The 26,107-nt window shown below is 45.6% G+C and overlaps 1 protein-coding gene across 1 annotated transcript in view; it reads right to left on the bottom strand.

Annotated features, from left to right (window-relative positions):
- RABGAP1L (RAB GTPase activating protein 1 like) overlaps nt 1–26,107 on the bottom strand; it is a 3,056,406-nt gene that overhangs the window by 2,838,220 nt on the left and 192,079 nt on the right. Inside the window, exon 3 of the mRNA XM_069641102.1 lies at nt 2,589–2,703. The gene's annotated coding sequence lies outside the window, so the exon portion shown is untranslated. The remainder of the gene's footprint in view (nt 1–2,588; nt 2,704–26,107) is intronic.

The following is a 26,107-nucleotide window of genomic DNA, read 5'->3' as shown; positions in this document are numbered from 1 at the left end:
CTTCCCTCTCTCGAGCTTCCCCTTGTGCTCCTTCAAGGCTTTCGCCGTCATGGACATGCAGTCCTCACACTCCGAATAATGGTGCTCGGATCCCAAGCACCATAAGCAGATCCTGTGTGGATCCGTTATTGACATTTTTTTACCGCAGTCTCGACATTTCTTGAAGCCAGATCGCGGCGTCGTCGGTTCTGATGAAGAAGCCATTGAGAACGATAAGGTATATTCGAGTAGAAATGGATAGTTATCCTGACTGAACTGAGCAACGACGTTCCGAGGCCCCACGAAGCGTGGAAAAATGGAACTGAGCAACGGACGCAGCGCGTGGCTATTTATGGGCATGGTGACGTCGGCGCCGATACAGTGGCCGTCGAAGGACATCGACTCGGCGGACGTCGACGCGCAGCGCCCTCTACAGAAAAAAGTTCCAAGGCCAGCAAGCTGGAAACTTATTATCAAAGATAAGGAATACGTCGGAGGACACAATCCCTTCGAAATGCTAGTTCTGGACTTACACAACCCAGAATGCACACAATACTGTATGAGCCTCACCAAGGACCATTTGTATTTACTTCAGAGTGCAAGCATTGCCAGAAACACACAGACGTTCTAGAAGACAATTCACTGAGCCCTCATAACCACGTAGACAAGTGTACCCGTTAAACAGGTAAGTGCTTCAAAGGCAAGGAAAATGCTATAGAGGTCAAAATCACCTGCAAAGTAACTTGCCATCCATGATATAGACTACTGTGTTTTATATCACATTAATGATGAATAAAACAAATAGCCAGAGAGCAACTAGATCTTTATCTATGTCTGGTTGCAGGTGCAGGCTGGAAGACCTCCTTTTACCTACATTAGGAGTTGAGAAGACTAAGTATGCTAATAGTCAAAAGGACAGTCTACACTAATATTAGTGAAAATGTTAATCGCACCAGAGTAGCTAACTGATGTTTTGCATGGTTTATTCACAGTATTCACAGAGATTAACAGGCAGCGATGAGCAAGAAGCTGGACGTCACGCCGCATTGCATGCCCTATCAAAAAGGGCCCTAAAAGTCAAGCTAAACATAGAATTAGGCTGATTTATATAAAAAAAGAAATGTAAAAGACTATAATTTCTTTATAACTTTATATAGGAAAAAGAATTCAACAATCACCCCCCACCCCCCTCCATCAGGGAAAAGAGATTGCAATGCTCTCAGCAGCATAGACAAACGGGCAGTGAATATGTGGACCACCCTAGTACATATAGAGGTACAGATGTTTTAAGAAGGTTAACAAGCCCCTAACGATGTTCCACAGATTAATTCTGAACACAGAGGAACAAAACATGTCAGGGCAACTAAAGGGAACATAGATCTTTGACGAGATCTACAGATTAGCCCCAATATTTGCCATTGTATGTGTTTACACACTTGGTGGTATTTAGCATGGCGACACTTTCACACATTACACTTTATACCTGTTTGTATCATAATGTGTTTTTTTAAATGTATTGACGTATTTAATTCTGTCTTGTATGTTTGAAACCATACCTTCAGGTAAAACTGAATGGTGATCAGGATATCATTTATTGATTATTACATTTTCAGAGGAATTTTAATTCTTGGGTTGCATTATTGTTTGACTCTACCTATACTTGCAGTCCAGGTGGGTTTCGATTACAGAGAAGCTTGTTTCACCAGGGACAACCTTCCTGCTGCTTCATCAAATACCCTGGAATCTTCCACAATATATTCAAGGAGGATGGAATCCACACCACATCCCTCGGGAAGTGATGTCAAACCAAGAGCCATCAGATGTGTACATAAAGGCAAAGGTAGTAGGTTAAGGACATGAAGTGTTGCATAGCATCTAAGAACATTGCAAGAGGGGACATCCAAAGCATGAAAAGCCCCCCCCCCAGATCAGACTAATGCACAAATGCAAAATGAGATTGCCTTGGAAAGTAACACACAGAGTGATTGAATATTTTCACATAAACAGTCCCTAAATTGTCAATTTTCTGTCGATAAAATGGAAAACTTCAATCCACTGCACCAGTTTACGACATTTGCAGTTTTTGGGTGAGCACTTTATATATTTTAAAACAATGTGCACCTCATGTTTTACAAACCTACAGCATTATTTAAAAATATTTACATCGATACTACAAAGTTCCTCTTCCAAGCCACAGAGGAGGAAAAATGTGAATGCCATCTCGTGGCAACTTCAGCCTGTAATTAATGTGCCATCTACGTGCTCACACAAAGCATGAACGTTAGTCCTTTCGTCTTCAGGGAAATTAGGCATCCCATGCAGGAAATAAGTGGCTGCGCCAGGGGGTGGCTGCGGCAGGATCAGTGCAGTTGGAACGTTGGTATAACCAATGCACCCAGCAATAAACCAATGCCCTCCCAAGAGTCATAAGCAAAAGTATCTAATATGTGTCTCAGAACTACAGCTTTAAAGAAGATTATACTGTTCAGTATGTACCCTGGCATGAATGCTTAGTGAATGAGCAGAAGTCAGAATTTAACTTTTCCAAAAGGCTTTTTAAATTCACATAAATGTAAATCTATTTCATAGAAAGAGTGCGCATCCAATACCTGTTGGCGTGCTCTGCAAATGATGAATCTGCCTTAAGTCCAGCTCATCACTGTTCAGAATGAGACACTCCCTCGAGTAATGATCCTCAAACAGACATTAATCCCCAAATGTTTTCTAGAACAAAAAGAGGTGATATCATTAGGATAAAAGGGCAGAAAATAAGGAAAAAATAATAACAATCCGAATACATCAAAAGAATGTAACAAGAGGTCAGACTGGGAGTCTTTCAAACTGTCATTGTGTATCAAGCATGTATTTTGTGTTTTGTTTATATTTGAAGAACAGAAATATCCATTTCGAACGGGAATGGCTTACAATAGTACGTTTACAGATAGCGGACGCATGCCCAAGAAGGCATAACATTTAGAACGAGTAGCGAGTCAATTTATGATGCTGTAAAAATATTAGGCCATATGCCGGGGACAAAACAAACCGTGTTACGTGGATTCTTCCACAGTCCTCCGATGAGGGATGGGAAACCATTTGACCTCAGGCAAAATAGCATTCCAACCAAAAGAAATACAAATCCTCTGTATAGTGGCTGCTGCGGCACAGCACTCGGGCTTAACTCAAGGAAGGAAGCAAGGCTTGTAGTGAAGTACAGTTAATCCCCCAAAGTTACCAGAAAAGAATACACCACGCGGTTATACCACACCAACGAAACATACCACACACAGCCGCACAACAACACATAACAGCTACCAACCAAAAAACACACCTACGCTCAGCGAACCATGTCAACCGAACTGAAGCTGCCAACAGCACATCACAAATCTCTTGCTCCTTTTTCACGGTGAGTCCAGATAATTTACCCCCAACCCTCTTGCTTTACAGATCCAGCAGAGCACCAAGGAACCACGCAAGTTGCGACAGAGTGTGGTATAAAGAACCTTTAACATAACACAACATACTGAAAAAAATACATTCTTATTAAATCACATAAAGTATATATTAATTTTAAAATAGGAACTAAGGTTAAATCATAACAAATGCAAAATAGAGGATATGTATGAAAACAGTAATTGTCAGTATAGACGCAAGCCACTCTTAAATGTATTGCACGGGTGGGAAGAATAGATAGGGGCCATGGACACATAAGAACAATGCTTACACCTTGTCCGATTCAGCAGCCAAAATGCTAACACAGGAAATCGTCCCAATAATTACTGGACATCTAACACATAGTAGCATAAATGTTGAAAATGCACATTATACATTCATATAGCACTTAGTAGAGGTAGAGAAGGGGGCTAAATACTTTGACAATCAAGCCCGAATGGCCACCAAAAGTATTAGATCAGGCACTTGTAGTACTAAACGCATAACGTCATATTACACTCCTAGAAAACAGATGCAGTAATAGCCAATAGTCATACAATGTAAGCTTGAGAATTTTCAGTAACCTGAATGCAAGAATCCAAGATTTAAAAAAATTGAGATAAAATCAGGAGCACATACTAAAATGTCACTCTTTTGTAGGAACCTCGAGGGATCTTACAAGGACCCAGGACAAATACTTGCGTTGAGTTAAGATCATTTAAAAGTAGTTTGTTGTAATCCAAGGCGGAAAATGTTCCCCAAAGTGTAGAATGGGACAATGTCTGGGAGGCAGAGCTGTGGTTATGGAAAAAGTCAGTTAAGTCTGTGTTGTACCAAACAGGTACAGAAAAAGCAACAACCTACCCGACAGAACACCAGAGAACCTCCCCGAAAGAGCTCCAGTGCCAGGTTAGAGACCCAGCAGTTCCAGGAAGAATAAAAGCACTGCAGGATGCAATGACAAACTGTGGTTGATGGAGGCATGCAGAAACCCGCCACCACAGGCTATGGGGACCTCTGAGGGTAAGTATCTTGAATAACCCTTCACCCCAGGGTCTAGAGGTAAGTACTCACAGTGGGTGTTCCCAAAAGCACGGCTCAGGAAAAAGCAAACAAGGCGAAGTAGCAGGACTCAGTCACCCAAGGACTTGAGCCCTAGACCAATGATGACCCAGGCTATGGCAAAAGAAGGATCAGCACCCACCAGGCAGGATTGAAAAACAGCAAAGATGGCTACTGGAAGACGGAGGAATCTGCCCAGCAGATTCCGATGGTTCCCAGGGCAAAGAGGAAGGGCCAGCTAGCAGAAAAAGGTCCTATGGGTGGAATGACTATAGCAGAAACCCAGGAGAGCCTGTCCGATCAGCAGAGGTAAGGTAGCGTTGACCCACCCTTCTGGATGATGCAAAATCCTGTAGCAGATAAGTAAACATGCAGAAATCCCAGGATATAACCAGATGAATAGAGGCAGGGTTAGTGTCTCTACTAGATATACAGTAACATGCACACTGGCTGGCCTCCAGCCACACACAAGAACACTCACACAAAGGTTCTGACTGCCAGCCAATCAGGCTGGCCCTACAAATTGCCAAACACCCAGTTCTACCCACAGAGTATGTGTATTCGCCTGTCCAGGACAAGAGAATAATGCAAACCAGCCCAAACCACTATCGACAGTGCAGGGAGGTGCTCAGAACAAGCCCATGTTTGCACAACAGCCAATTTAGGCTTGCCTCGTGGCTTTCCCAAAGTAAAGATTGACCCAATAATTAAATGGATGAGAGCAGTACTTAATAATATATATAAGTAATCCAGTGGCTACCAAGAAGGTAGATTTGGTAACTAATGCAGTATATCAGGCTGCACCCTTGGTTACGCCCCAACTAAATTACTGCTGACACCAGCCTAATCTCTAAAACCAATGTCTGGGGAAATAATCACCCAAGGATTAGTCCTAAGAGCCATATCGTTACAAAGAAAAAGGGTTGCTGAAGTCCTTCTGACCACATAAATAAGTCAGAGATCCTAGAAACCAAAAGGGGAAAAGGCAAAAAGTTTAGAGGACCCATAAAATTGAACAGCAGAACCATACATATGCAATTCGGTCATAACAGCGGTGACTTACAAAGTTAACATTAAAATAGGGGGTGAGTGTTACAAACTAAAGAGGTGTTCTGTACAATGTGACGGGGTCAGTAGCCTGAACCTGTCAAGAAGGTTCCATGTGTTAATATGCCCGCAAAAATATCGCCATACAAGAATGACACCGTTTTTTTCCACAATATTAACCCATGGAACCTGCGGGGGACACACCCGCAGTCCCCATATTGTTTTAAAAGGAGCGGGGACACCCTGGCTCTCATTTACCCCATAAATTATCCCGACAAATAATGTCGCTTATGGCCTTTCCTGGCGACCATATATATGGCAACATCATTTGTGGGGATAATATTACCCGATACCGTCAAAGGATTGGGGACCGCTCTCAGCCTAAGGTGGGAGGCCTACCACTGTGGAAGCCAGAGCCACTCCTAGCCCAGAGGGAGAAGCTAGCATTTGGGAGGATCGCACTCCCTGTCCCTTCTCCATGAACCAGTGTGTTTAAAAATGGTCCCCCTATTAATCAATCCATACAGCTCCATTTCCAAATGCTACCCAGTCTTTCAATTATTTGGACAGACACAGATACCAACAGTCCCTGCGATGCACCAAAGTGAGAACAGCCCAGAAGAGCCCCACCAGGAGTGCAAAGAGTCAGCGCATCCCAACATCAGGGAATCACTGCATGATATGAAAGAACAGACCAAACCAAGTGTCAGCACGTTTCTGAAATACTGCCATCTGCTCTATACAATAACAGCGCTCACCTGCAGTGGAGCCGCAAAGCAGCGTTGCAACTCAAGAAGGTCCGACGCTTGAGATGGAGCAACTGGTTACCAGTAACAGAGCCACAGAATGACTCCTTAACAAAGACTACCATGTCAAGGACTTGGACCCTCACACAAATTGGAACTCTGATCATAGATGGCTGCCACTGACAGTCCTGCACAAGAGAAAGGGACGGGCTTAGACCGCCTTATATGTGTTTTGACATCTGTAACACATCCCGGGTGGGAAAACCGGGAAAGATTCGCCCGGGGAACCAGATTGGGAGAGCCAACGGAAGCAGGAGGAGAGAGTATATAAAAGGCAAGAGGAAACAGAACGGTGTGTGTTGGTCAGGTGAGGACAAAGGAGGAGGAGGCGGTAGCCGACCAAGAAGCCAGAAGTAGGAAGAACCAATGTCAGGAGCCTGAATGCAGTTTATAGATAAGTTGATTTAGTGGCTGGTGAAAGAAAGTTGTACTGTGTTGTGAGTGTGCGTGTATGGTGTGCGAGTGTGTGAGTGAAAGTGGTGGTAGAGTAGGAAGTGAATGAGGGTGGCTGAGGAGAAGTTGGGGTGAAGTGGCACAATAGAGGAAGGACTTGTAGAAGTGTGGAGGTGCAGTAGTAGTGGCGTGAAGGTGGGAGGGGCGAGAGTATGGAAGTGGGAGTAGTAGTTGAGAAAGGCAGAGAGTAGTAGTGGAGTGTAGAGAGAAGAGGCAGTAGAAAGGAGAGCAAGAGAAGTAATGCGTATGTTTGGAGCGTGGCTACAAAAAGTAGGAGGAGGACCAATGGATGGACAGGATAGGAAGTGGCAGAGAGAGAGGGAAGGCAATGGGTGGAGTAGGCAGGGAGGAGGGGAGTGTAGAAGGAGAAAGCCACTAAGGTCCAGGGGAAGGAATAGAAGGGTGTGGCACAACAGGGGATGGCCCAGAGTGATTGGAAGGCACTATCCAAACGGAGGTCCCTGAAAGTTGTCAGCTAGATTGTTCCCAGAGGAAGCCTGGATAGATAAGGTGTTTGCCTTTAGACCAACACCTATGGACAGAAGTAGGGATTACCAATCACTAGTAGCAGTCCAGGGTTGAGGGCAGCCTGGGTCAGGGTGGGAATGACCATCCCTAGGTTAGAAAGAAGGACAGCCACTAGGCCCATTGCCAAATTGGAAATAAAAACCTGTACGGATCATCTGGGAGTTGGTGTGTTCTTGAAGCCATCTGTGACAACAAATCCACAAAACAAATCCAACATTATTACACAGCACTGGAGGATGTAGTGTGGTCAAGTAGGGTTCATGGGGTGCTCCCTCTTTGGCCAATAGGTAAAGTTTAAACCACGATTTGAGAAGATACACATTTGTACTGGCTTTCATTATGATGGGCAGTGGGTCCAATCAAGTGGGGTGAGTAGGGTGAAGGAACGAAAACGAGAGCAGGCCCATCCATGGTAGGCAGGGCCATGTTAACATATTCTGGGGTCTGGGGCACAGACAGCCTTGGGCCCTACCCCGAAACCCATGCCATCCTCCTCCCACCCCCTGAAACCCATGTCACCTTACTCCCCACCCCAATCCCCAGCCCCCTCACTCCCCGAAACGCATGCCCTCTCCAAATCCACAAAATGAAGGGATTACACACTCCCGAGTCAAATAAACAGAAACTCGAAAATGTAAACATTACACATCTCTGTGATCTGTTTCCCCCAGAGGGTGCTATATTCGAAGACATTTTCACTTTGTTTTTTGAATAATATATTAATTATGAAAGAAAATAAAGGAACATTATTTTTAAGCAAGTATTTATTTAATAAAATGATAACCTAACAGTTCAACCTTACCATTATTTTCTGTATGATGTCTCCGAAGTACATGCCCTTGAAAAAACATTACAATGACTAGGCAGCAGAGAAAACAAAACGGCATATAACAAACAACATTCACTTAGCATTTCCTTTCATGTCCACACAGCAGGAAGCACACCCAGTGAGTATATGCTTTCTACTGCCAACGGCTGATGTGCCCTGAAACACCGCCAAGGTTAAATTATTTATTTTTATTTTCCATTTGTATAGCGCACTAAGCCCTCAGGCATCAAGGTGCTCTTACATGACCAGTTACTTGTAGGAACATAGTATAGGAAGTGTGAGAAGGCAACCAATAAAAGCAGTACCTAAAACGGCAGTACCTAGACAATGAAAGGAATGAAGGCAGTCATTAGGTAGAACGAGTTATACAAATAGGAGTGTTTTAGGGCTTTCCGGTAGGTCCAGTAGAAACATATCACAGAATTCCCCCTTTCTCACCTGGGAGCGATCCTTGCAGGATTTCTTGGGCGGTGTCTTCTTACGCACGGTCCTGGTCTTGTGTAAACCCGTGCGAGCCTCTTCTGACTCACGGCGCACGAGTCCAGGAAACAAGGAAGACGGAAGAGGGGTATGGGAATGGAATTAGGAGGTCCAGGAACAAGGATAACAGAGTAGCGAACTACGGAGCACACGTCTAGTCGCTGCTTGCAATAGCATTGAGATGCACGGGGCTGCGGGGCACGGCCTATTTGTAAAATACGCTATGTCTGACGTAAAGACAGAGGAAGGCGTTCCACGTTAGATGGCCATGTTGGAAGTATCAAGGAGTACAAGCCCCGTTGTGATAAAGACCATGAAGTCCAAAAGGGGTGCATTCTGTGGGTCAATGCAAAACGTTCTGCTCGCAAGGTTAGCAGCAGTGCATTCCACTGTTTAGCTGCTATGGTCGGGAAGTTTGAGCCTCTTGCTTTTGCCCATTTTAATTTAGGCATGGTAAGGCAATGAGCATAGGCAGATCTGGTAGGTCTGGATAGTAATAATAATTTTGCATTTATATAACGCTATGAACACTCAAGCATCTGAGCGCTGCTTATTACCCACGGTGTGTGGTGCTCATTGATTGACCTCAGAAGGATCAAAGGCTGAGTTTAGCCCTGCCGGGATTGAAACCTGCGTCGGCAGGCTCTGCACGAGTTTGGCCCTGTCGAGATTCTAACCTGCATCAGCAGGCTCTGCACAGATGTCAAAGCGAGCGCTCTATTCGCTGCGCTATCTGACAAGATGAGGTTACTTCAGTAATTATTTGTGACAGGTAGCGGGAGGCTTCCAAGGAGATGCATCTATGGGTGATTGAAAGTGTTTTGAAGTGAATCCTATTTCGGCTAGGCAGCCAGTGTGTCTTTGTTCTCACTGACATGATATGTTCAGGTTTAGGAATGTTTAGAGCAGCTCAGAGGGCATTGTTCTGAATGATCTGCAGCTTGCTGATGTTATGTTCTGAAGTGCCTGCAAAAAGCTCTTTACAATAATCAAGTCTGGAGCCTATGGTGGCTCAGGCGATAGTGAGGCAGTTTTCAGTGGATAGGAAGAGTCTAACTGCATTGATAAGCTTAGTAGTGTAAGCAGCAGAGGAGGCAATGGAATTCACATGAAGTGTGAGGGAACGCGTAGCGTCCAGGTAGACTCCAAGTCACTTCACTGACTGAGAGACTGAAATCAGTAGCCCTCAGTGACAAAAGCGGTGTACTGGGGGTCAAGCTTCTTGAGCAGCAGAAGGGGCCACCAGGAGGATCTCCATTTTTTAATTGTTTGGGCACAGTCTGTGCGTGGCCATCCAGGTTTGAATGGTCGAGTAGACAGAGTTCATAGGGCGGAGTCTTCCAAGTAGTTGCCAGAGTGAGGGAGTAGTATTTGCGTCGTCTGCATAGATGTATATGATATCCCGATGGAATCAAGAAGGATGAATAAAGGTTTCGTAAAAATATTATCCAAGTTTGGAGGGATGCACAAACCTTGCAGAACACCACAGGAAATGGGTCCCGGAGGGGCACTGGCGTTCTCTGCGAATACTCTCATGGTTCTCTCACCACGAAAGGAGGATTTTGTGGTCCACCAGGTCGAAGGCGGCCAAAAGGTCGAGAAGTAGGAGTAGGGCCGGCTTGCCCACATCTCTAAGGTCCTCCAGCTTAAGGTTCAGCAATGCAGATTCTGTACCATGGCCAGGGCGTAAGCCAGACTGGCGGATACCTAGAATGTGATTGGCTTCTAGGTAATGCTGGATTGGCAGGTAGGCTGCCCTATCGCGAATATTAATTAGGAACGGGACTGTCGTGATAGGGCGGTAGTTAGAGGGGTTTGCAAGGTCAAGCAAGGGTTTTTTGATGAGGGGGAGAAAGCATGTTTTCTTGAGGCTCGGCGGGACTATGCCAGAGGAGAAGGCAGTGTTGATGAACAAAGAGATGAGGGGTGCAAGGTCCTCCATGCAGTTCTCGACTAAGGCTAAGTGTCTCCTTTGCATCTAGAGGGTTTAAGACCTTTTAAGATAGTCTTAACCTCAGCGTTGGAAACATTGACTAAAGGAAATACAGGGAGGTCCTGCCTGTAGGTGAAGAGAGGGGAAGTGGGTGGAGGGGGCTGGCTTGCGGGTGTGAGCAGGGATTGTTTTAGGTCAATTTTATTTTGCAAGCTGCCGAATTTCATCAGCATGGCATTTTTGATATTAACGCACCATAGTTGATCTTTGGTGATGGTAGTTGGGGGGGGGGATTTCAAGTTCCCTAAGGATGGTAAAGATCTCTCTGGTGTCAGATTTGACATTGAAGATACAGGTGTTATAAGGGCTAGACTTGGCCAGAATGATGGAATGTTTATACTGTTTAAAAGCACAAGTGAATACCGGCTTATTTGTTTTGGAAGGTGACTTTCTCCAATTAGCTTCTGCTAGCCCTTCAACGGAGCGGAGATCATGGAGGTCCTGTGTAAACCAGGAGTTCCTATGGTCTGTGGATTTGGTTTTTTGCAGTAGTAGGGGGCAATGGAGGCAATATCTGTGGTCAGTACACTTGCGTAAAGTTCGGCAAGGGCATTGGGTTCAGTAGGGAGAGGAGACTCGGGTACGAGTGGATTTAGTGCCGGGAAAAAGCGCTCCTTGGTTAAGTTCCTCGAGCTGCGAGCTAGAGTTGGGGGTAAGGGGAAGGGTGCCAAGGTGGAATGTCCTATAGGAGATTTAGAAAAGTGGATGATATGGTGTTCTGACCTGGGGCACGGGTTATTGCTGAAGATTGCCACCTGGCAGTTGAGGTCTGCAACCCAATCTAGCGTGCAGCTTTTAGATTGTGTTGAGGGGCTAACCCGATGTAGAAAGCGTAGGTCACTGAGAGTGTTGGCTACTGCCGTAGCAGTAGAGTCGAGGGGGTCATTGAAGCCAAGATACATGTCGCCTAAGAGTAGGACTTTTGAAGTAGGCTTAATGGGAGCAGGTTCTCTTCAATGGTCAGTGCTGGCCTCGGGGGATGATCTACTGTATGAATAATAACAGTGTCTGAATTTGAAATAGGTAGTTTAATCAAGATGATCTCACAATTGTTGTTAGGGGACATAACCGTTGATCTAATGGGCAGGGAGTCCCTTGCTATTATTGCAACTCGTCTGCCCCTAGTGTTGGGTCTGTCACAGTGGTGGATGGTAAATCCAGGAGGGACAGCTCTGGTGAGAGCAGGGCCTGAGGCAGGGTGTAGCCCGGTTATATATTTCCATCTAGATTTGCATATTGCAAAATAATTATGTCAGAAAATTGAACCATTGCAGACTCTATGCTTAATATTTCAATCTGGCTTCAATCATAAAGGTAAAACAGGGACCGTTAAGAGGTGTACCTCGTTCGCCTTTTATCTTAACGTGGGCCGAGGGAAGGCTATCCTCTTAAGGGGGTTGTGAAGGCGAACCAGAAGTGGCCCAACCTACACAGGATCACAGTCCAAAATAAAGGGAATGTCCAATCAAGGTTTCTATGAAAAATAAATATACTTTAATTGAACACACCACCTGTAATAGAATGAATAGAAAACACTGCATAAAAACCCACCCCAAAGGGAAAAAAAGAGAAGATGTAAGAATAAACTAGCACTCGGAGTGTGGTTTCACGGGTGGTAGAAGAATTACTCGCCATCAAAGGGATATGTCCATGTTGAAAACAGGTGCAACCATGACCTATCCAGTCTCTAGAGCCCAAATGGACAGAGGGGGCAGTTCAGGGTCAACAGTACCTGGATTCAGTTCTTGATGGGCGCCGAGTAGGGGTGAATGTCATCACTCTGTGCAGTGGAAGGGGGGGCTCTCAATAACATAGGTCCAAGCAGTCCCAGGATTGCTTTGCAGTTGAGCCAGGCCCAGTTAGGCTTTAGTCGCTGGGAGGGGTCGACGAGTGTCGCTCCAGCGGTTTGAGTCGGAGGACAACGGTCCAAGTGGTGACTTTGGGGGGCGTCCATGTGCAGGTTTATGAGGTGGCCGTTCAAGGGCTAGCTGGACTGAACCATGGTTGTAACCACTGGTCAGAATCGGTTTGTGACTCACCAGTGATTCGGATTGGGTCCCAGCATCAAGCAGTTGATTTGGACCTAGCAGGTGACGGGCTTAGCTAGGGCATGAGCCAGCATCAAGCTGGTTCGAAGAGCAAGCAATAGTTCGACTCGGTGGAGGAGTGCAAAAGTCAGCGCTGACACCTTTCCCCTTGTTCATGGTGCAATAAACACAGAGAGACCGGTTAGGTAGAACAGAGAGCTTCGGCTGGTCTGGCAATCCAGCTGCTGTGAAGCCCACTCGGAGGGACTCGAGGACAGGATAGTTCCTTTCAGGGTCTGCTCTCCCAGCTTCAGGAGATTCTGGTGCAGAGTGGTAGGTCCTGATCCACAGTAACAGTTACTCCCAATGTGCCCTGGGAGTGGGTCAGGGGCAGACTGTTCCTTCCGCCTTGGACAGCTCCTTTTTCACATCAGGCTGAGGGCTTTGGAAAGCACAACTTTCCCAAACGAAGTCCAGAGTTCTTCTCAGGTGAAACTTTGTGTCTTTGTACGATCCAAGAGGATCAGGTAATTGGACTGAAGCTAGCCTGACTTAGTGGTCTAATCCCTGTTCTTGAACACAGTGCACTTTGCCCTTCTGATACCATACCCAAAGGGCTTTGCTTCAGAGCATGTGGAGGGGACAGAAAAGAGAAAGAGAGACAGGGAGAGACAAGATGGTGGGAGTCTTCTTCCATTGACCTGGGCCTCCTGCCTACTCTCCTCCTGCTCCTTCCCTTCCCACTAAGAACAAAGGCCCCTAAAGATGCAGCACCCTTGTGTAAGGCTACTCCTTTGAATGGGTGTGCTCCTTTGATGCCTGGGCCCAGGACAGCTGCCTGTGGTGGAGGGTGTTACCTGCCCTCACAAGAGATCAAAGAAGAGGCCCGGTCCTCCAGGTTCCTGTCCTGCCATTTGGCAGTCTCCAACTAGATGGCCAGAATACACATCACCTTCCAAAGCAGAGCCGACTCACAAGAGCTGACACATGTGCGATATCAATTGGGATGTCGCGGCCATGATCATACGTAATACCATGCACCATGCTTAAACTAAGGTAGTGCTTTTTTACCCTGCCATCAGCATGGGTTACTCATGATCATCGTAGTTTTGGTACAGGGGGATGGCATATCTTAAATGATGACCCTGCACCGCAGAAATGTGGCTGTCAAGTGGGTTTCTTGTGAACTTCGAATCTGCTCTATGCCACGAGCAGAGCAGGCGCTGCGGATCAGGATACTGATGTAGCAGGGCACAAGTACACAATACTTTTGGCATGGAACTGTCAAAAAGGGGAATATGGTTGGCAGATTACCCTTCTGGAGATGGAATTACCTGCATATGTGAATATGTATTAACAAATCAAAAAAGCCAGGGCTTTGCACCCTTGCCAGATGGCAGTTCTTCACGCTGTGTACAGTTTAAAATGTGACATACGCCATGCTCAGGAATGGATTTTAAAAAAACAGGACATTGTCCAAAGGGGACCCATAATATGAAATAAATGTTGCAACGACGACACAAATTAAAGAGATGAAGACGGCAATTATAAGGGGGCTTTGAGACACGCTAACATCACTTCCCATTGCACACTTTGCATAAACCAGTAGATGGGTGACACTGAGAAATGTAGCAGCCATCATTTATCTTGCAATGCTGTTGTTGCTATAATGAATACTGGTGCGAGGAAAGACACGCACAATCACTAACTAGACCAGCACCATAATGATGCTACTTTAGTTTATATAACCAGTTCTTTTTATTGCAGGTATGTTGTGTAAGGATAGCATGGTATCAAACAGTAAGACAGACAAGTGATCTTAGTTCAAGGGGGTTTATTGAACTTCAATCGGGTTTGTAAAACGACCATCTAATCCGAATCTAAAGATCGTAGCAAGCAACGACTATCAAATAATAATAACGCAGTCTTAATGGAGTCTGTCACAATAAAAGGGCCTATGCTAATAAATCTATTGCCAATCCTTACTTCTAAGTACAAATAGTGTGTGAAACAAAAGTGTTCAAGAAATGACATGTCAGGATATTCAAGCCGTTGGCTTCCCTCCCCCACGTTTTCAGCACGGGACAAAGTGGCACACTCGAGCATAGCACAGTCTCTAGCTTCTCTAGCATGAGGATGCAGTTCAAAACTTCAGTATCATGCCTTCTGTGCCAAAGTCTCTTTGCCATTCAAAGTCTCTTATTTCAGAGGGCCTGATGCAGCACGACAAACATTAAAGTTCCTTTCTTTGCACTTTCTACCTCTTCCCCCTTCCATGCACTTTTCTCCTTTCCCTCTCCCATGCACATGCGCGTTCTCAATGTCAATGGGCCTAGTAAGATCGTTGATTTTGTAATCCCTTGTTCCCCTCCCTTGCCGCACTCTGAAACACTTGTGTACAAGCGTGATACAAATAAAATATCAATTCAAATTCAATGTACAAATTCTTGGGTGATTTTTCTGTTCACCCCGGGTCCCCCCTGACGGGCTCAGACCCACTTTAACACAATGTCCTCAGGACTTTCATGTATCCAATTTCTCGGGTGATTCACTGTTCACCCTAGGTCCCACTCTGCTGAGCTTAGACCCTCTTTGAACACAAAACCTTCAATCAGTCTCCCTCTACTGGGCTCAGACCAATGTATCTACTTTAACACAAGCTTTCTTTACCGAATCAACATCGAAGATTTTCGACTATGCGCAGGATTTTGCTTGACCCGTCGCAGGCGCACTTCAATGTACAATTCTTTCACTTTTGCCACTTCTCAGCTTGACACCTTACAGAGACCTTCGATTGAGCACACACGCAGTGCTGGACCACTCTGTCAAAGTTACTGTATTTTGCTTTCAAAGTTCAATCACTCATCAGCTGTTCACCTTTACTTGCGTCTGTTATCACACGTGTTTCAAACAATGTTTGTTCCAGTGCTAGCCATACTATGTTGCAGGTTGCAACCTTGGCTTCAGCACAGACCAGTCTTGTATTGTATTGTCTCCCCAACTCACCGGCTGTGTTGATTTCACGGACGCTGCTTTGTTCTTGGAGCCAATGTCGGTACCACAGCAGCTCGTGCTTCTCCCCACCTAGATTATTGACACGTGTGGGCCCCAGGTATCTCTGACACCCACACACTGCAGGATTCTTCAGCCTGGTTTCCTGGTCTTTCTATTTTCGAGGGTTCTGGAAAGTAACGGTTTGTTGTCGAAAAATCTTTGCGATCCCTTCTGTTTTGCCATCTTTATTCTCGAGATTTCAGCTGCTATTCCGAAACTGCCATTTCCTCGTGTGCTTTGCCTTGCTCAGAGTGTGCTCTTGGGCTCCACCTTTTAATCGTGTGAGGAAGCTTAATGGTAGTCAGGTGTGTGTGACGGTCAGTAATGGCCTGACCATTGCAATGCAACACGTCAGGTATTCCGCTTGGGTGTTAGTCCGTTGTCCATGAGAAAGTGTTCGTGTTGTAAAAGGGGTGGTGGTGGTAGAGTTCATAAATATCCTACCTGGTAGGATGATGTAAAGATGTTATAGGGAAGGGTATACCGCATCTCACCATCCAGTGTCCTACTCCCCGAAGACCCCTCACCCAGGTGATACTCCCACACTGGTCTACCCCGAGGAACTGGATCCAAAAGCGATGGCCGTGTCCTGGCCACCTGGATGACAGATCCCTGGGGACTAGTGAGTGAGACACCTTCTGGTTGCTCACATTTGTTTAGTAGCAGATTAAGTGCTCCTATCAACAGCATGTGTATACACAAATATGATCCCCAGCACACAAACATAGATCTCTGAAACAAAAGCTTAACTCACTGAGCTATCTTCTTCACCATGGTGGAACTCAAACTTATCAATATTAATTTCAACTTGGAATATTGCATTGTATTAAAATGTTCCCCAAAGAAAGATAAAATTGCCACAAAGGTTGTGCTGTAGTGAATCTCATCAGCATAATATGCATTATCATTATGTGTTTAAGCCTTTAAAAAGAAGTATAACAAGTTTTTTGCCGGATAGCCATGTGGCAGCCCCTCCCACAGTGCAACATCTCAGTGAATGCAGACAAATAGATCACACTTGTCTAGCCGGTTATCACTCTCCTTTTGTTGTCAGCCATTACCTTAGCTAGGCAGTGATTGAAATTTAGAAGGTGCCAATGGCTTGGGTGTGGATGCCAGCCATGCACCAAACATGAACTGTAAAAGGTGTGCGGCAAAGCGCACACTCGCCGAGAAGTAAGCATGTCAGTGTTTTTTGTTTTTCAACATTGAGCAGCAGGGACTAAGGCCAGATTTCAACCTGTGTCTGTTTATTCTAATTTGTACAGCTCCTTCTACAACAGTTCAACATGCATATCATTTTCAGATAAAATATTTTCGACGAAAGCCTTCACACACCACAACATGTTTATTGTGCATTGAGTCAACATAATTTGTATTACTATTACTTTCCTATTACATCTGGGGACGCAGCTATCCATCACCTGCTTTTGACACCGGCTCCAGGGAGGTTACCCCGACCAATAACTACTGCGGATCAAATGTGCCATGGCTTAGAAGTGGCCAAGTAACTGACTGAGATAGCATTTTCCAAACCTATGTGCGGTACAAGGTGCTACATAAACTATTAGAAGACAAAGACATGATTTAGCTCTTACAGCATGCTGTGCGAAAACTATACCCTGTTGCTTTCAGAATTGTTGCACTCTCAGGCTATACATCCCTGCTTTCTGAAACCATACACTTATTTACAGACCCCATGGATGGAGGAGACCCCTCACTGTGTGCCTTGCAGAATCAAGGGCTCAGGAGTGTGGGGGGAGGCGAGGGGGTTGTGGGTGGTCTGCCATGCCAGAAATACTTTCCACTAAAGTGAGGACCTGCCAATGCACCCTCACCCAATGTGATGAGCGCATTTCTTCCTCAAACAAGCATTTTTTAAAATCTGTAAGTCATGTTATTTTGGGCGCTTTAAACTAACCTGCCACTTAAGTAATCAAAGGTTTGAAAGCTCTGCTAAACGGTACTCCTTCTATCTGTCTCTGAAAGGATGAAAGGCTGAGTCGACCCTGATGGGTGTCAGAAACTGTCCCCTGCAGGATACAGCGCTCAGCGCCCCATTTCCTTTAACTTTGTGTATATTTGTTGTACTCTGAGCAGGTTATTACAAATCCAACGCAATGTAAAAGGTGGACTGTTTCTGCCCATCTCCTGTATCCTGCTGGATAAAAGCTGATATTTGAGATAGATGGCGGCATGCGCTACCGCACACATAATCTGGTTTTGGGGCTGTGGAGGCTAAATGAGAGAATCCTAGAAGTGATGGGATGATATTAGCACACTGCAGCACAGCAACTGGCAGCTACAGTTTCACATCACATTTCCACATAACTGCACTTTTAGACACAAAGAGATGCAGAGATTGGTCCAGAATAATACTGTGCTGATCAGGTACTGAAGCTAGGATTTAAATCTTAGTATATGCGTGCTAAGCTCACCAATGTCGATACTAGGCCACACATCCCAATTCTTTGTCACTGGGACTTAGCCTTAGACGCCACGCACTCACTGAGGGAAGGCAGAGCAGCCACCTCAGGCAACCTGCTGCAGTGTGACACCAGCACAGGAGGAGGGGAAGCATCCGATCCAAGGCAGGCAGGAATCAGGATAGAAACCAGGGACTGCTGCCTCTCAAATTGTGGGCCCTTGTGCTTCTTGGTTCTGAAACTCGCGCAGTTGCGCTCATTCGCTTTCACAGCCACTGACACACCCAGAAATTGGGGAAGGCATAGAGAACAGTGACAAATGATTGTCTAACTGCAAGGAGTGGTGGAACCACCAGACAACACGAGCCACTCCATGTCAATCATCATTACTGTTTTTTACTTCGGGCTATTAGGTGGTGCTTTAGCGCCACCTATAAGCCAAAACTATTCTACAGATAGGGAGGAATGGCATATGAGGAGGGGGACACAGCCTGTAGGTGTTGTTTGGTATTGCACCCACGCATTTCCTGCCCCTAGCTATGCTAATCTCTATGGCAATTCCCTCTCAGTTCCTGCCCCTCCCCCCCAAATCACCTCCGCATGGGAACTCTTTCAGATCACTTTAATCAAGCCTTACCATCAAAAGTTGCTCTCAAAGTACCGGCCATTGTTTTTTCAAATCTTTAGTCTGAGAGTTAATGACTTAATTTGTAAACATGCTACTGGTTTAATAAAAATGTTAACCACGACCGCATTCAGTCACTCGATTTATAAACCCTGTGCGTGTCCTTCACTGAAGTCCTGTTAAAAATAAACATTGGCAAAGTACTATAAGTACAAGGCATTTGCTATTAGATGCACCTGCTACCATCAATGCACAGTTAATACCACTATGCAGTGCCTGGCAAGTGCCTTTCCAATGCCTACACAAAAGCCCAAACTGCTGGCATTGCCAATGCATTTTTTCTGTGTGTGTCAAATGTGCCTGCAGGCTAGCACGCACCAAGCATATGCTCTTTTCGGTGTCTAAATGATGATGTAAATGAGAGAAATGAAAAAAGAATGCAACCTGTCTGGTCCTGTGACTTGGCCACACAACATGAAGTGCTGACCCGCTCCTCCCCACCACCCAAAGCAGTGCCACCCCATACTCCTGCCCTCCAGTTGGGCAGCAGGTGCCCCCGCCGCCCCCCCAATGGTGGGTGCCTGAGGCATATGCCCCGTTTTTCACCCATAAAAACGTCTCTGATGGTGGAGGCGACAATGAGGTTGAATGCAGCGTGGGAATGGAGAGAACGAGATGGTGAGTAGACAGAGATACTGTCTGCCAGTTACTGAGGATCAAGACCGTTAATAGCTTTGTAGACTAACAAAAGGAATTTGAAAATGGAGCAGCAGTACATGGCAAGCCATCCAGCAGTGTTACTGGCAGGCAGTGAAGTTGAGAACTTTATCTAATGGGAGGAAGCCCAAGGAGAAGGAAGAATCAGTAGCACAGTTTCCGGAGCATAAGGATGGAGTTAGTTTTCGTAGGGTGGGGGTAAAGAAATTGAAATATTTTTGGAATGTTGAGAAAGTTAACCTTAAGTTAACCTTAAGAGCAAATGCATTGTGGTAGTGATAGATTGTTGCAGTAGTAGGTTGCTATCAAAGAGGACGCAAAGGTTAAGAGCCTTGACCGAGGGAGCAAGAAAGTCAGAAGAGAAGGAGATATGGAGGCGAGCAGAGGGCAGGGTTGACCTAGTAAGCTAAGAGAAAGAGGACTTCTGACTTAAGAGTTCAGCATGGGGCAGCAAAGAGCCATCCAGCGACAGCTTGCATTGAGACAACTGGTAATCCATGCCCAGATATTTTGGAGAGGGCAGGGAAATTCAGTGTTGTTAGCAATAAGGTGATAGCGAATGAATGCCAAAGGAAGATATGTCTACCTAGGGCACTGTTATAGAGGGTGAAGAGCAGCGTTCCAAGGACTGATTGTTGGGGAGCACAGACGGGTTAGTCAGAGCTCTGCACGTTTCTGAACATTTTAAAGGCGCTACAATCCAGGTAGGATGAACTGTAGGCTAGAGCTATTTGCAGAACCCAAAGTCTTTGAGAGTGAGGAGAGAGGAGTGGTTGATAGTGTGGAAAGCGGCAGAGAGGTCCAAAAGTATGGGTATATACAGGAGTTTGGAGTGGTGGGCATCAGATAACAAGTTGGAGACGTGCAGTGTCAGTGGAGGGTTTACTACAGAAGCCAGATTAGTGGATCTCGATGACCATTATCATCAAGGTACTTAGTGAATCGGTTGATGGCAACCCGCTCAAGGACCTTTGAATAACGGTTAGGAGTGAAACTGGGCAATAGTTTGCTGGAGAATTTGGGTGACTGAGGGTTTCTTCAAAAGCAGAACTGTTGCAGACTTGAAGGAGGCAGGGAAGAGTCCAAGGGTGATCAGGGTGTTGAAGAGCTCAGAGAGATGAGGGCAGGTGATTGGCACCAACCAATTTGTCGATTGGAAGCCAAGATGGGTTTGTGCTGTGGACGATGGGTTCTAATTCGGTAGGGGAGGTGGGGAAAAGCAGTCTATACTAGAAGGTGTAGGGAAAGGGGTGGTGGACAGAATGTGGCTTAGGGGATGGAGAAAGAGGAGGGCAAAGAGAGTCACGAATTTCACTCACTTGAAGTTTTGTGTGAAGCCTTTTTCAGAACAGGTTATGCATGATGTATATGAATAACATGTAAATAGGAGTTACATGAATCCACCTAAAAGAAGTGCCTTCAATGCAAGACGTTTCTTTGAAACAGCAGGGCCTATTATGTCTGGTTAACGCAGTATTCCAAATATTTGTGTAAATGAAGCAAATTCAGATAGATGCACTTCAAAATCGTCCAAATTTGTGCTGTAGCAGAATTTTGGCCACTAGGCACATTCTTCCGTACAATCATTGAAGGGTGGAAATTGCCCATTTCTGACAGATTCTACCAAAGGCTAGATCCCAGACATAGGCAGTAACAAGCTTGCCTGTCACCTGACCATGACTCACGTGCAGCCTTTTTCACCCCACTTAGCTAGAGTGCAGGAGACAAACTAGTGAAGGCAGGTTTACGAAATCTTCGTTCATGTTCGGGGTTCTCCGTTATTGTGTAAGGGAGGCACAGGCACGGCATACTAATCAAGCTTCCCTTGCCTTTTCCTTCCACCACCCACAGCCCGTAACGTTTACTCTTGCGTATGTGGAAGCCTCTTTCTGTTCCGGTTGAAGCCCTTACCTCACTCGGAATGCTAGCCAGACCCGGCTACTACGGCGCTTCCTGGGTAGTCAAGTCTGTTACACCTCAGCCGCTCAGGTCTGGACATTTTCCCCAGACATACAATATTAGTGCATACGCAACATGAAACGACACATGGCAAACACACCCTGTTCTGTAACTCGTGCATTCATTGTTGGCAAAGAGGTATATTTTGCAATCCTAAAACGGCCAGTTTAGCCACTCCCATCTTTATGTTTATTGATACTGCTCATTGGGAAACTTCCTTTACATCCACCCTAAAACATACATGCGAGCATGCAGTATCAATCCCGGAACCATAACACTGAAGGATAAGAGTTAAGTAAATAAGGTGTGCAGCAGCACCAAATCCCTATAATTATTACTATTTCCGCCGTACTATGGAAATACTCTCTGTCCTCAGGGGGCGTTTGGAGCTCCTGGCGCAAGACTCTTAATGTGCAATGTAGGCAGGCGCACAGCTGCGCTTTATGACACCTGAGGTGAATGTGCGTCCACTTCAATGCAGGGGCTACGACTTCCGCCGGTTCCGAACTCACTTTTTGTAGGATTGGTCTATGAATGCAGGGTGCTCGTTGGTTGTAAACTTTCACATCTACTGGGAGCCTACACCTTACACAGCTGGCGGGTAAATTCCCCCAAACATTGGGCATTGGGGAAGGCACTCTGTGACCATGCATTCAAAACATGCATTGGCAATGCCAGCAGTTTGGGCTTTTGTGTATGCATGGGAAAGTCACTTGCCAGGCACTGAATAGTGGTATTAACTCGCCATTTACGGTAGCAGGTGCAAAATGGTGCGAGTACCTAGCCATCTAATAGCAGTACCCGGCAAATGCCTATTCACAAGCCAAAACTGTTAGCTTTACCAATGCTGGTTATTAACTGATTATGTAATTAAACCAGTGTTCTGCGCTTACCAAATATTTCATGTATGTATTAATGTGATAACAATTTGCAAATCAGATTAGTACAACTAATACGATGTAGTCGTTTAGTCTTCAAGAGGTAGTATTTAATGAACATAAACACAGTCCAGCCACAAGAGTTTTGACCTCTGGTCTTTTTCAAGGCAGTAATTGTTTCTAAGGTTGCTCCAATGTTAGTACGTCTATCGTACCCTATGAGTTGCGTGAATATTCATTCTAGTTCTCATTTAGTCATGAGCTGGACTGTGTTTATGTTAATTAAATACTACCTCTTGAAGACTAAACAACTACATAGTATTATTTGTACTGATCTAATTTGCAAATTGTTATCACATTAATACATACATGAAATATTTGGTAAGCGCAGAACACTGGTTTAACTAAATAATCTGTTACTTTTTACTGAATCTAGGTAAGACCCCAACACTACCAGCACCGCAGCATACCTCATCAATAATATCCTAAATATCTTAAGCCCGAACGCATTCACAAGCAGTTAACCCTCAAAATTCTTTCTTGGCTGAAGGCATTCCTGGTTGACATTTTTATAACATCAGTAGTGTGTTTACAACTCTAAGGGCCTCATTACACGGAAGGCGGTGGACCAAGGTGCTATTAGCACCTTGGTCCATGCCGGTAAAATACCGGCACCGCCTTGGTGGAAAGGGGAATTACCGCCCTATTCCAAGGTTGGAGGGGCGGTAATTCCCCCTTCCCCATTGCCCTTCCCCATTCCCATTCCCATTTTTGCCCCATAGGGCATAATGGGAATGGGGAAGGTGCTAATTACGGCACCGCAAATTGCGGTACCGTAATTAGCTCCCTGGTCCCTTTGCGGGTTGGTTTTTAACACCTGCAAAAAGCAGGCGTTAAATTCTCCAACCCGCAAAGGGACCTCGTAGTAAGGCAGTAAGGGTTTACCGGTACAATACCGGTACCGGTAAACCCTTACCGCCTACCGTGTAATGAGGCCTTAAGTAATTTAACGCTCAGAAGACACATTTGGAAAAACAAAGGAGGGCACTTTCAGAGCAAAGTTTGATGGTAAGGCTTGATTAAAGTGCGCTGAAAGAGTTCACATGAGGTGGTGTTTTGGGCAGGGAGGGGCAGGAACTGGGAGGGAATTGCCATAGGGATTAGCATAGTGTGAGAAACCTGAAGTTGTCTCCCTGTCTAAACCTCGACGATCTGTCACTCAGATGGCCAGGACACGGCCATCCCTATTGGATCTAGTTCCTGGGGGTGGACTAGTGAGAGAGGATCACCTGGATGGGGGGTCCTCGGGGAGTGGGACACCGACGGGTGAGATGCAGTATCCCCTTTCCTGAGACACCTTTCCCCATCCTCTCATTTAGGACATTCAATACCACTGCCCCCCCCCCCTCAAACACAAACACTTTCGCACAACACAAAGGACAACGGACTAACACCAGAACCGTTAACCTGACATGTCCCTATACAAGGGTCAGGCAATTAATAATAATCACACACACAAGGCCCTTTCCCATCCCCACGGGGATAAAAGGCGGTGCAAGAGAGCACTGTACGAGCAAGGCGAGCACGGCAGACAGCACAACAAGGCGGCTAATCAGGCGCAGCAGTTCAAGAGAAGGAAAAAAGCAGCAGGAATCGAGAGGGTGGTGAAGAGAGAAGTGACCTTGCTCTTATCGTCCTAAGCCCAGAGAACCTTTGAGGTGAAAAACATAAGACCGCAAAGAATAGCACAAGTGCCTTGCAGCAGATGTCAGCGGTACACGGGGCAAGCCTACGCTGATAAGCAGGAATGAGGGAAGCTCCTGTGACCATGGTACCGGTCTTGACTCCAATGAAGAGAGAAGCCAAGCGGTTCGTCACAGCCGGTGAGTCGAGGGGAGAACCGATAAGAACCGGGCTCAGTTGAGTGAGAATCGCAAAGTGGCAAGTTTGAACCAAGTTCTATGAACTGTAACAAGGGTTAAAAGGGAGACCAGCTGCAGACGGAAACCGGCACCACGTGGGTGCTAACTCAAGAGACTCTGTTCCAGCCCTATATGAGAGGAACTACAGATACCAGAAGGCCATACACCGAAATAGGTGAAAGTGGTCATACTGAGAGTCAAGCAAAATCCCCATACAATCAATAACTTTGATCTACAAACTGTGTGAATGAAAGTGAGGTGAATCCTTCAAGCAATGGTGAATATGAAGTTAGCAAGAGTGAATATGAAGTTAACAAGAGTGAACCCGACCGAGGGATGCTGACGAGAGGAGCAAAACGTCTAAAGTCCAGAGAAACAGGATGTTGACAAACGTGAACCTGACCAAGGGATGTCCACTACGAACTGTTTAAAAAGACATTGAGAAAATAAGGGAAGTGAATCCCGCTAAAGAGAAGAGAAGAGTGAGTCCAACTGAGGGAGATCTGGCTCAGAGAAAAGAGGGGTCCGAGGGAGAGCCATGGATGAAGCCATCACCCAAGTATTGGCAGTCAAGAGGGTTGCGGACCAAGGGAGATCCAGGGGGTGAAGCCATCATCCAAAACTTCACGTGAGAAAAGAACTGATATATATAATAGTGAAATACGATACGTGAGGGGTCAGCGTCCGGAAGATGGGGACCCAGGGATGAAGCCATCACCTACGTGAACTGTGGCTAAGAATTGAGAAGGGTCAGCGTACAGAAGAAGGGGACCCAGGGGGTGAAACATTATCACCCTAGAGAACTTTCATTGGGTTAAAAGAACTTTTGATTTTGTTATTTGAACATGTCAGGTCCTCGAAGGCAAGAAACTTTCAAGTGAAACGAAACTTGGTCATCGGCGGTCCTGATAGCTGAAAGCTGGACTGTCATCTCGTGCTGGGAAAGCCAGAGAGTGTGCTGTGCTCCACGATCCCACCTTACCCCGTGCTCAAAACCTGGGGAAGGGAGGCCCAGGCTATCGCATTGTCACATATTATTTGCGAACACTTTTTCTTTTCTTGAAAGCTATCGCACACCCGTTTTCTATTAGTTTAAGGTTTGGCAATAGGTTTCTTAGTATAGGCCTTTATTATTTGACATGACATCACTAGGACGGCCCTATTTTCATTTGATGGTCTCCCATCTTAGATTTAGGTTTAGAGTAGGCGTTTTTCCAACCTGCATGCAGCATTCATTGTTCAATAAACACGCTGGAACTGTGATTACTTCTGTCGGTCTTACTTGTTGCCACCAGGAGTTCCTTACAGTAGCCATGGGCAGTCAACGGGTGGGTACATAACCAAACAACACCTACTGGCTGTGTGTCCTTCCTCATATGCCATTCCTCCCTATCTCTACTCTAATGCAATAGTTTTGGCTTATAGGTGTCATAGCTCAAATAAAAAGGGAGGTCAGCAGCTACCTCCTAGCAGGCTTATGCGTCATTCCATTAGCTATTCCTGCAAGACGTGGCTGTTTGCGTGGAATTTCAAATTCTGTACTAAGCAAAGGGACTTGAAGGCTGATTTCTAAAATAACTATGTGAGAAACTGGTAAATTGAACACTAAGAAACAATTACAGTAACACGTCCCGAAAAAATATATTACAGATGGGACTGAAGATTAATACTAGAGAGGTGCCCAGGTCATTTCAAAGGAAACAGAATGTGCGAGTGCCTTAAAGCCTCAGTCCCCAGAATGAAGTTTGTCTGAAAGAAGTTAACGAAGGACCCAGAATCCCACCGTGCATTGACATACGTGATGCATGGGCTTTGAAGTGGATGTTCCAGTTTCCATTCAGCAAATGGTAGCTCAGCCGTGATGGAGGTTATGGGATAACATGGCCTTCTTCC

Source organism: Ambystoma mexicanum, chromosome 1q, assembly GCF_040938575.1.
Source record: "Ambystoma mexicanum isolate Mex_15411 chromosome 1q, UKY_AmexF1_1, whole genome shotgun sequence".
Lineage (NCBI taxonomy): Eukaryota > Metazoa > Chordata > Amphibia > Caudata > Ambystomatidae > Ambystoma > Ambystoma mexicanum.
This window is presented reverse-complemented; position numbering and strand designations above follow the sequence as displayed.